The sequence below is a fragment of the Miniopterus natalensis genome, chromosome 7 (assembly GCF_054644295.1).
Source record: "Miniopterus natalensis isolate mMinNat1 chromosome 7, mMinNat1.hap1, whole genome shotgun sequence".
NCBI lineage: Eukaryota > Metazoa > Chordata > Mammalia > Chiroptera > Miniopteridae > Miniopterus > Miniopterus natalensis.
The window spans coordinates 39,306,148-39,319,032 of NC_142087.1; positions in this window are offsets into that span (position 1 = coordinate 39,306,148).

Here is a 12,885-nt window from a genome sequence, read left to right on the forward strand (position 1 = left end):
ACATGTGGTGCTCTGGAGCCCATTTCCCCTGGGCTGGAGCTGTCCTCGGGTTTACCTAGAACATTCTTTCCATTAGGAAAGACAAGGGTATTTATTTAGAAAGCATTGCTTGGAGACCTGGAAGTCTCTAGTGAGAAGTTTATATGGAGATTACTTAGTATGGGAAACAGAACAGTGTTACGAGGTCTTCCTTACACATCACAAATGCCCTAAAACAACTTTGATGTAAAGTGTAGTAAAGAGAACAAGGCCCTGAGGCCACCAGAGCCCCTTTCTCAGAACTTTCAGACACAGTGGACTACCTAAAATGCTCATCTGCTCTCTTTCACAGTCCATCAGTCCATATCCTGTCCCCAAAGTGACCTTTCCAGAACCTAAATCCGATAGAGTTCTCCATGTGTAAAGCTCTGCCTGGCTTCCCAAGAGCTTCAGGGAAATGTTCACAGTCCTTAATGTGGCTTAGGGCATCTTGTGGTCTGTACACACTTTGCTCTCTAGCCTCATGTCTCATGTCTTCCCCTACTTTAGAGTTCACTCTTGTATCAACTTACAGTAGTTGCTTGCATATACCACGCAGTTCCATATCTCCTTAATGGAGCACATGTTCCTCTGCCTGGAAGGCCCCAAGCCCCTCCAACCTAGTGAGCTTGTGTTCACCTTAAGACCCAACTTGAACATCTCCCATAACCCACCATCATTCTCTTCGTTCCATCCTTGAACTTAGTACATGACTCTGTCATTGCATTTATTGCATTGTATCAACTAATCCTTTGCAACTCTGCCTTTCCTGTTGGACCATAATTTCAAGGGTGAAAATTTAGCCTATTTTTTTTGTCTTCCAACCACCTGGCTTAGCCTTGGATGAATGAATGCATTGTTGGTAAAAGTCTATATCCCAGGAGTCCTTGAATAAGAGGGAGGAAAAGGAAAAGAGGTATGAAAAAGTGTACCACCAATTCTATGGGGAAAAGCAAGCCAAGGATGCCCACCTTCCCATCTCTCAGGGTGGCCAGTTCCACCCCAGACTGAGACAGCCAGTGATGAGTTTTTCGGATATCATAATATTTTACAGCTAAGTAGAACTTCAGTCAAGAAGCAGTTCCCAAAAATTCTAATTTGACTAACATTAAAATTTTATTCTAGATATTTTAAAGGTGGGCTAACTAAGAAACGGGCATTTTTGTAATTTGCTATTTTAAATTTGTTAAAACAATTTTTGACACTGCTGGCTGTGAATTTGTCCTTGTTGTACCTTTATTATCTTCCTTTCCCCATTCCAGTTATAGTAGTATAAGTATGAGAATAAGCACGCAGGTAAAAAAAATGAGAAGCTCGAGTGTAGACAAAAGATATAAATATCAAATGACTAGTAGTGTGACTTGTAGAGAGTCATTTAAAGTCAGCCAGCAGAACTTTTAAATGTCTGTTAACCAAAAAGTCCTGTACATCTTGGGATCCAAAAGAGAAATAGACTCTGCCCTAAAAAATGTTAATATTCATTCACTCATTTAATATGTATTTATTAAGCCCCTACTGTGTGCAAGGCACTAAGCTAAGCACCTGGTGTACAGTAATAGGAAACACAGACACATATGTAAGTATGGAGTATGAGTAGGAAGATAAAAAGGATAATATACTATTGGAGAGAGTGTAAGTAATGTACAAGGTTGAGAGGAACCTAAATTATATTTGGTGGAAATTCCACTGCATCTGATCTCCTAAGAGTCAGCCAAGCAAAGAGAAGGTGGGGAGCATTCCAAGAGGAAAGAATACTGTTGGACACTGGAACAGAGAGGTAGTTCATCTTCATTCATTGCAAAAAAAAAAAAAAAAGTGAAACATACTAAAGACTGATAGGAATTCTCAAGATATCTACTGGATTTTCAGGACTCAGCTCTCTAAGTTGAGCTGATGACTATCTTTGCTGTCTCAGAGGAAATGACATTTTATAGAGAAAGAAATGTGAGATTCAGAGATGTTAAGTAACATGCCCAAGGTCACACAGTTTGACTCTGGAATAGCTGAAATTAGAATCCAGATATCTCTGAGTCTAAAACCTATGCCTCCTCTTTCCACAACAATATACTTCAGACAAAATAAAATAATAGCTATCTTAGAAGTATTCATTGCTGTGGAAAACAGGAAAGGTTACTTTATTTGAGCAAAGAAAAAATAGGGATAGTGTTACAGGGCCTTCATTTAGTAAAATGACTGGGGCAGAACAAATGATATATTAGTTCCTTCTACCTCCAAAAAGCTGTGGTTCTGTGAAGGGTCTCTGTGTCTTGCTAAAGGCAAGGGCTCTGGCTTATATTGTTCATAGCTCTACCTGAGCTCTTTTTTATTTATAAATGTGCTAAATTACTATATATGCACATAAACAAAATTAATAATGATAGGATGTAGGAAGTAGGACATGCTTATTTTCTTAATAGCAGTCCTTTTTCATAGGTAAACAGCTAATTCTAGCTTTGTGACTAAATTTCATTTGTTTGTAAATAAAGTTGCTCAGTTTTACTAAAGGTAAGATGCATTCTTTCTACAAGATAGTTGCAGTGTATCCTGAAGCCTCTCATGTGAAATAATAGCAGACAAACATTGTCTTCTTTTTGTACTATTGTTTTCTTCAGGTTTATTTCTTGTAAGGAGACATAGATTTCTTTTGGTAAAAGATTCTCTGGAATCTGTAACCAGGCACTTAAGCAAGAGCAGAGTTACAAAGCACTTGCCATTTTAGAAGATTTATTTTTTGTAGCAGGAATAGAAAATTGATGGCACAGCAGCCACCAGGACAAGTAACCTTTCTACCATAATAAACTTGGTATCTAATCTAAAGATCTCTTCCTAGCAACCCTTCATCAAATCTCTATCAAAATAATCTTCTTAAAAATCTCTCCTTGATACTCTTACTTCCCATTTTAAAAGCCTTTCATGCCTCCCAATAGTCAAAGGGATAAAACCCAAATCCCTCTGGTTGATATTCAGAAGTTTCACCCTTCACCATTTATCTTTCAGATGCTATCTCTGACGGTTCCCATGTTAGAAACTGCAAGCTGAACTCATTTCCACCTGTCTGGATGGTTGTAATTTTCCCCCCACTGGACTTTAAGATCTTTTTTACTTCTCCTCATCCTTCCACATCATCCCCCCAACACCCACCTCCAGCAGCATCTGCCCAGCACTTTGCTTGCTCTGTAATAGAAACTATCCAAATTGATTGTTCACTCAGTTGTTCAGCAGGTATTTATTGAACTCCTAATATGCGCCAGGCATAGTGAAAGAAGACAGGCCGCTGCCCTCAGGGAACAGCTAATCTTATTGTTTGATAAGTCATGTGATCATAACTAACCTATGTGATTTAAGGCTTTACTTCTCAAAGTATGGTCCTTAGACAAGGCATATTAGCATAATCTGAGAGTTTGTAATAGCTGTAGAATCTCAGCTCCCCAACCATCAATTCTGTATTAACAAGATATCCACATGATCTGCATTGCACAACAGAGTATGAGAAGCTCAGCTTTAAGATTCACAAAGAAAGGAGAGGCAGTCAAAATGGTGAAGTATGAAGATCCCAAGTTCACCTCCTCTCATGGACACACATAACTACAATTACATATAGAACAACTATTGCTGAGAATGACTTCAAGACAAGAACAGGTTTTCTACGACTAAAGATATAAAGAAAAAGCCACTTTGAAGTGGGTAGGAGTGGCAGATATGCAGTCTAATCAGGACACATCCCCCAAGTGTGGTGTCTCACAGGCAAGAGGGATATCAAAACCACAGAGGTCCTTCCTGAGGATCAAAGTGCCGAAGACTCACATTGGGCTCCCTAGCTCAGGTGACCTGCACCAGAAAGAAGATACACCATAACATCTGGCTTCGAAAACCAGCAGGGCTTACATCTGGGAGAGCTCAAGGGCTGTAGGAAACCTAGACTCTACTTTTAAAGTGCTCACAGACAAGCTCACTTGCTCTGAGTCCCAGCAAAGAAGCAGCAGTGTGAAAAGCCCCTAGTCATATGTGGAGGTACATTGCCTAATTCTAGGGTGAGTGCCAGAGTTGTGTAGATATGTTGGAACTTTTTCCAGGCATGGAAGTGCTGTCAGGCACCTTTTTTTTACTCTTCTTCCACCTGGTGCGAGTGGGTGCCATGTCTGACACTCTCCATTGACCTTGCTAACACCATTTTCTCTGCCCCAGTGTTCCCCAGAGATCCTGCCCTGCCCAGCACCCTTCCAAAGTGGCCTCTGTTTCATGACACCCAATGGGATGCCTTGGGCAGGAGTGGTGCCTCCCCAAAGTGGCTCCCACTCTGGTACCAGCCCCACCCACCAGTGTATCCACAGTTGGAGCTAGGCCTCCCGGATAGTCAGCCTGGGAGCCAACCCCACTCACCAGCACACCCACAGCAATTAAAGCTCATCTACGACAGGAGGGAGCACTCAGTTCACACAAGGGAAGCTCCTGGAGCACCTGGCTCAGGTGACCAAGGGGATGGAGTCACTGGGCCCCACAGGACACCTTCTACGTAAGGCCACTCTTTCAAAACTGGGAGAGATAGCTGATTTACCTAATACATAGAAACAAACACAGAGAATCAGATAAAATAATGAAACAAAGGACTACGTTCCAAAAGAAAGAATAACACAAAACCCCAGAAAAAAGAACTAAATGAAATGGAAATAAGCATTCTACAAAACAGTTAAACATAATGATCATAAAGCTGCTTACCAAATTTGGGAGAAGAATGGATGAAAACAGAACAACAGAGAGATAGAAAATATAAAAATGAACCAACCAGAACTGAAGAATACAATAAATGAAGTGAAAAATAACTAGAGGTACTCAACATCAGATCAGATGATACAGAACAGATCAGTTATCTGGAAGACAAGGTAGTAGAAATCACCCAATCAGAACATAAAAAAAAAAAAGAATTTAAAAAGTTAGAATAGTTTAAGGGACTTCTGGGACAATAAGCATCTTAACATTTGTGTTATAGAAGTCCCAGAAAAAGAAAGAAAAAAAGGGACAGAAAATCTATTTGAAGAAGTAATGGCTGAAGCTTCCCTAACCTTGTGAAGGAAATAGACCTTGAAGTCAAGGTAGTACCCAGACTCCCAAACACTATGAATCCAAAGAGACCCACACTAAGAGACAGGCTAACTCAGAAGGCAAACATAATAAAGGTAGTGGATCACTTATAAAGTTAGTAGGAAAGTTAAAAGACAGAAGTAGTAAAATCATCTCTAGCTACAATAATTAGTTACTGGGTATGCACAAACACACACAAAAGTTGTAAAATATGACATCAAAACATAAAATGCCGGGGTGGGGGGAGAAAAATACTGTTTTTAGAATGCATTCAACTTAAGTGACCATCAACTTAAAGTGGACTGCTATGTACTTAGGTTGTTATATGTGAAATTCATGGTAACCAAAAACCTATTATAATAAATACACAAATACAAAGAGAAAGGAATCCAAATATAACACTAAAGAAAGTCATCAAGCCCTAGCCAGTTTTGCTCAGTGGTTAGAGTGTTGGCCCGTGGACTAAAGGGTCCCAAGTTTGATTCTGGCCAAAGACGTACCTCGGTTACAGGCTCTGTCCTGGCTCTGGTCAGGGCGCATGCGGGAAGCAACCAGTCGATGTGTTTCTTTCACATCAATGTTTCTTTCTCTCCACCCCCCGCTCTCTCTGAAAAGCAATGGAAAAAAAAAAATTCCCTGGTGAGGATTTAAAATGAAAATTAAGAAAGCCATCAAATTACAAGGAAAAGAGCAAGTGAAGAAGAAAGGACAGAGAACTACAAAAACAACCAGAAAACAATCAACAAAATGGCAATTATATATACCTATCCATAATTATTTTAAATGTAAATGGACTAAATGCTACAATCAAAAGAGATAGGGTGGCTGAATGGATTTAAAAAAAACTAAGACCCATATATATGTTGACTACAAGAGATCCACTTCAGAGTTAAAGACACACTTAGACTGAAGGTGAAAGGATGGAAAAAAATATTCCATGCAAATCTCAATGAAAAGAAAGCTGGGGTAGCAATACTTATATCAAAAAAAATAGACGTTAAAATGTAGACTGTTACAAAAGACAAAGGCATTGTATAATGATAAAAGGATCAACCCAACAAGAGGCTATAACACTTGTAAACATTTGTGCACCCAACATAAGAACACCTAAATACGTAAAGCAAATATTAACAGACATAAAGGGAGAGATTAACAGTAATAGAATAATAGTAGGGGACTTTAACACCTCACTTACATCAATTGATAAATAATCCAGAAAGACAATGAACAAGGAAACATTGGCATTAAATGTCACATTAGATCAGATGAATGTAATAGGTATATACAGAACATTCCATCCAAAAACAGCAGAATTTCCAGTGCACATGGAACAATCTCCAGGATACATCACATATTAAGCGACATACAAGTCCCAATAAATTTAAGAAGATTGAAATCATATCAAGCATCTTTTCCAATCACAACTGTATAAAACTAGAAATCAATTAGAAGAAAACTGGAAGAAAAAAACAAACATGGGGGCTAAACAACATGCTACTGAAAAAGATAGGTAGAAGAAATCAAACGAAATCAAAAGTATCTTTTGACAAATGAAAATGGAAACAACTTCCCAAATGGAACACAGCAAAGTAGGTCTAAGAGAAACGTTTATAATGAATCAAGCCTACCTCAAGAAACTAGAAAAATCTTTAAACTAAACTTGCACCTAAAGGAACTAGAAATAGAACAACAAAGTCCAAAGTCAGCAAAAGAAAGGAAATAATAAAGATCAGAGGAAAAATAAGTGAAATAGAGACTAAACAAGATAAAAAAGATTCATGAAACTAAGAGCTGGTTCTATGAAAAGATAAGCAACATTAATAAACCATTAGCCAGAGTCATCAAGAGAAAAAAGAGAGAGAGAGAGAGAGGGCCCCTATAAATAAAATCAGAAATGAAAGAGAAGTTACAACCTACACCACAGAAATGCAAAGGATCATGAGAGAATGCCACAATTATACGCCAACAAACTGGACAACCTCACCTTCGTTATCTCATTTCCAAAAATCTCTAGTTAAAGCAATTATACACTCTCCTTCCGGGACTCATTCAAGATAGCCCCTTGAAGAGAAAAATTATGTCTTGTAAAATGTTCTATCCCGCTCAGTGCTTGCACAGTGCCTTACCCACACTGAGTAAATATAATTTAATATTTAATAACTGGGTGGTATATAAGAGGCACTAAATAAATATTTATTGAACAAATGGAGAAGAAATAACAATGTACTTTTCTTAGATCTAGCACAATCATTCAAACTTTAGCATAAGATGTAAAAGATCTGGTGCCTCCTATTCCTGTAAAATCACTTTTCCTGTATTTTTGAAGACCCTACGGAAGTCAGCCCTTAGCCTTCTCTGCTCTGGACTAAATCCCCCCTCTTTTAGCCTGTTTCCATAGGTTTTTTAACTCTGAAATTTTCAAATCTTGCCTCTATCTTTTTTTCTTATCTTCATGTCCAGTTCATCACAGCCCTACCCATCTTGCTGGCTCCTTTTCCAGGCCTGAACAGTGGGGTCTGACAACCCATGCTAGGACCTGCCTCAAGGAGTTTGCCCCTTTATAGTCACCTTCAGGGCCTCTGTACAGAAGCAGCTGCCATGAAAACAAAGAAGGGAACATACCTTTTGCGAGGGCAAAGAAACCACCCCTAGGCTAGCAATTTTCAACTCTGCTGACAGGAGCTTGTAAAAGTACTAGTGCCCACTCCCCGTCTGCACCCCACAGAAATTCTGACTTAATTGGTATGGGCATCACCAGATTTTAAAATCTCCATACATGATTCTAATCTGATTTAAGAATCACTGATCTAACCCATCTACATTACTTGGGGGGAAAAAGTGAAACATGAAACATGCCAAAAAAGAGAGAACATAAATACAGGGGTGGGCACAAATAGGTTTACAGTTGTTCATATGTCAAATAATACAATAATTAATAAATAGTTATACAAGACTAAATTCTGTGTTATGCATACTCACAACTGTAAACCTACTTGTGTGTGTGTATGTGTATATATATATATGCATTTATATATATATGAGTATGCATACATACATAAATTGTCAGGATTTACATTGAAGCCTCATTACTCTGGATATTGGTGATTCAAGATGTATGATAGTTTTGTGTAGTGGCCTAACATTCACCTGTCTCATCTATAGAAAAATGAGTACTATAAGCAAGTTTGCTTTAAAATATTTTATAGAAACTAGATTGTTTTTTTAAGGATTTAAATTCCCTATTACAGAAACAAAAATTTGGAAGACACCAGCAAGCACTGTGAATATATCATTCAGAGCCCCTCCAACAATCGTAGAATTGTTTCTATTACCTTGTCTATTATTACATATGCTAAAATTCTATTAATACTTTAATTACTTTAGAATAATGTTTATTACTGCTGGAATTCAGCTGTTTATGCCACAGAATTGTTCTTACAAGGGCATGATTAGAAGACAACTTCCTCTAATGCGCAGCTTTAATGGGGCCCCTCCCTGTCCCAGGTCCACAGATTTGCTGATGCGCTATAGCAGCAATTTTCAACCTTTTTCATCTCATTGCACATAAACTAATTACTAAAATTCTGCGGCACACAATAAATGTATTTTTTGCTGATCTCACAAAAATAATAGGTATAATTTTGATTCATTCACATTGGACTGCTATTGTGTTGGCTGTTGTCACTTTTTATTTGACAATCTAAGGGAAAAGAGGTCAATGCCCCTAACTAAGTAGTCAGGTTCGCATGTTTTAAAAATTCTTGTGGCACACCCATTGAAAATCTCTGCGCTGCAGTGTTCTGGCAACTGAAGTCCTGCTGTTTCAGGCAGATTCTCTTGAATAAGAATGTGACAATCACCAGAGTAATTCATGTGATGACTTTATGCAAGAAATTTCATTATTTCTAATAGCTTACAGTGATTTAATAGTTTAATGTAATTATGGTTAATTATATATCGTAATATGCTTTGGCTAGGCTTTGGATCTAGGTCTGAGGAAAATACAGCTAATGGAAAATTTTCCTCCAGTTTTTTTAAAACAAGGAATTAAGTCCTAAAGTGAAACTGAATGCAAATCTAACAAGCAATCTCTTGCCAGAGAAAATATTGGCATAATTATATTTAAATGGCCTAGTTTATCAGTTTACTTGGCTAAATCCCCACATCCTACATTGTTTCAGAATTATTTCTGAAGTTGTATTTCTCACCTTTCCACTAACTTACTCTTAGTAATTTCTGTTGTGTTGGTGAAATTTTACCAAAAGGCAGTCTGAGTGAGGGAAATGTTGGGAAACATATAAAATAATGTTATTTATTATGATCACCATTAAAAGTAGAGAGGAAGAAGGAGTTGGAAGTAATGCCCAGGATGAGGTTTGGGATTTCATTTAGTATCTGTGTTGTCCATTGTGGTTTGATGCCAAAGATAGACATAAATAGCAAGAACTATAATATAGCTCACTTCTGGTTAGTACATCCACGTGCTGCTAAGCCGTAATGCAGTGTTTCTGATTATGTTCCCACACTCCTGGGGTTTGCCTGCACTCGGCTTGAGTGAGGGAGGGTGGTGGAGAAGTGTTAAGATTAATGTGACCTTGTTGAGGCTTAAATTTCATTCTACTTTTGAGAAATAAACCCATGTTAGAGTGCCCGCCCACTCTCTCTCTCCCCCTTCATTCCACTTCTCACTTCATGGCACCTTTTCTCTTCCCCAATGAAGTCAAGAAAGACTGAAAGACAAGAGCAACAGGAGGGCCACTCAGATAATTCCTAACATTTATATAGTACTATCCCATACAAGTGATTTAATTCCCTTAACAGCCCTTTGTTACTAACTCCATTTTCCAGTTGAAAAACTGAGGTTCTGAAAAGTTTGACATCTAGATGCAGTTTACATGGTGAATGCACAGTGGGGTCTGAATCTGGATCCAGGTCTGCTGCCCAAGCCCAAGGTAGCACCACTGCACGCCGGCGAGTCACAGTGGCCAGAAGCACTCGGGCAGTTCCCCGGTAGGCATAGGCCCTCTGGCACAGAACTTTCCATTTGGTTTTTAGCAGAATTTAATGATGCCTATTTTGAAATCTTTCTTAATGGCGCATATTAAAGTTTAGGCAAGAGAAAAGCACTCAGTTACCAGAGGGAGGCAGGGAGATGAAGTCTCCCTTAAGATTTATTAAATGTTACCTCATATTACAACGCTGCATGTGAACAGCGACCTGGACACGGTAGAGATGGGAAAGCAGCAGTAAGTTCATGGAAAGAGCAGTGAGGTGGAAGTCAGGTGCTGGGTTGACTCCCACCTCTGCCATTTGCTAGCTCCATGACCTGACAAATCTGATGAATCCTGAGCAACCTGCGGTTCGGTAACAGCGGTATCTCAAATGCCGTAGCATGTGAACTGCAATGAACCTATAAAAGACTTCACGGGTGAAAGTTTCCTCGTTTGTGCATATGTACTTGTCCGTAGTCTGGACCAGTAAAGGCATGCTTCTCTTTCAGTCTCTCTCAGCACCTTCCGATTTTATTCCCAGGTGACCCAGCTACTTCACCTGGATAATCTCTGTGGACTGGTGGCTCTCTGACCAGGTCACTCCTATTTGCAGACTAAAACCAAGACTACATTATTGCACCCCTTGGTTCTGGCTGGTCCTAGTTATGCACACACAGTCACTCCCACACTATGCCCCTCTCTGACCCTCACCATCCATCCCCAGACCCTCACTACAAAATCTGCCCACTGAACTACCCAGTCTCCTGATGTACATCCGTAGTGTCCTCCTGCCTCAAGCCCCTTACTCCATAAGCTGCTCTCTCTTCTGTGTCCTAGTCTCGTGTGTTCTAACCTCCACCCGATACATACCATACCTCAGGGTCTGACTCCTACCTCCCAGGTGGGTAAATAACTCGATCAGCATGTTATCTTCCTAAATCCTCACCTCCAGACCATTTTTTGCCCTATATGTTGACTATATTCTTTATAACATAGGTACCTATAAGTTCCTTAATCGGAGCAGTATAATATAGTGGTCAAGAGCACAGACCAGGAAGCCAGACAGCCTAACTCTAACTCCCAGCCACTGTCTATAAGATTTCTTAGGCAAATTCAGTTCTCTCTCTCTCTCTCTGCCTCATTTCCCTCACCTAAAATGTTCCAAACAGTGCCTGGCACATAGTCAGTACTATATGAGTGCTGGGCCTCAGGATGGGCTCAGCTTGGGAAGGCAAAGGGAAAGACGACTGGATTTTCATAGTAATCGGGACCAGAGTGAGCAGAGCATTTTACCCAGTAGTTAATACATTTTTCACCTACAACGTTATCTTCTCTCCAGGGCTGTTTCAGGTCAGCCTTAACTAAGATCCATCTTCTGGTTTCCCACTGATTCCCCTAATATCGGCTTTTACATTATTGCCTTTGGTTCAATCCATTATGTACTTCCGTCCCAGCTTGTGTTTCTCCTTTGTGTCTTCACTCGTTTGTCTTGCTCTCTCATTTGAACTTTTAGTAGGTAAGAGCTTTTTACTTAAATTTCAGAGCAGGTTATAAATAGGCTGCTTAGTTTCAGCCAGCAGGTAAAAGCTTTCATTAAATTGTTCCTCCCTCCCAAAGTGCTGTTATCCGAAGCTCCCAGAAAGGAGACGTTGAGAATGTTTCCCTAGTCATTAAGGAAGCAGTTTTTGAGGCCCAAGCAGCAGTTTTCTTTTCCCAACCTAGAATTGACCAATATGATTTTGACCAATAATCTACACCTACAAGTTTTTCTCTGAGAATAATTCTCCTAAAGATATCTAGATCATTAGTCATGACTCAGGAAAACCAAAGTGAAAAAAAAATCAGAAACAAAGTTCAGACTCACTCTGAAAGCAAATTATTTCAGTATATCAATTAATTTTCTCATCAAGAAAGAAATGGGAAGGTAAGCAGCAATAGCTACCTTTGATAGAATAGATTACATGAAGGGTAGGGGGACTACTCAGAAGTCTCCCTTTTCTGCTCAAATTCTGAAATGGAATGGCCTCTGAAATATTTTGAAATGCCTTTTTCTCAAATATTCAGTTACATTAGGGATTTCTTGTATTGTTGCAGTTACATAATTATGTGTAACATTTTCTCTGAAGATTTTATTCATCTCTCATCATCTTCAATTTTGCATAACACTGGAAACCACTGAAGAGAGGAAGCCATTAAAATCACTGAAAAGCAGCCATTTTTAGGTGATATGTAAACATTGTAACAATAGATTTGTGGCGGGGAGCGATCTAAAATCACGTGTAGCTAACTAATGGGATTCAGCAGTACCATCGTTCTTCTGAAATGTAGCCACAGTCATTTTCCTTGCGTTCCCCCAAAGAATTATACTAATATGTCCTAATAAATTTACATGGCCTTAAAAAATGAGTTTCGGATGATCTTGCTATTTCCAGGTTAGAGGAAAATTTGATACAATGAAATCTCACTATGTAACTGGAAATACTCAGTGTGAGGTTATCAGTCCTAAGGAACATTGGAAATGAGGGCAGTCCCATTCCCTGAAAGTTCACAGGCAATTGGGGAAACGGGTGTCATCAGGCCTCAGAAAGTAGCTGTTTCTCTTTTATTTCAGGCACATTTTCCATTACTGCCATTGTATTATGTCACCATTCAATCTTGTTCTCAGTGTTTTCTCTTTCAAATGATTTATTAGAAGCTCTGCAGAATGTTTCTAAATATTGCCCATTACAACAAACAGGATTTCGAGAGTGTGGTGACAGCTCACCTGCGGCAGTTTCCTTCAAACACTGGCTTCATT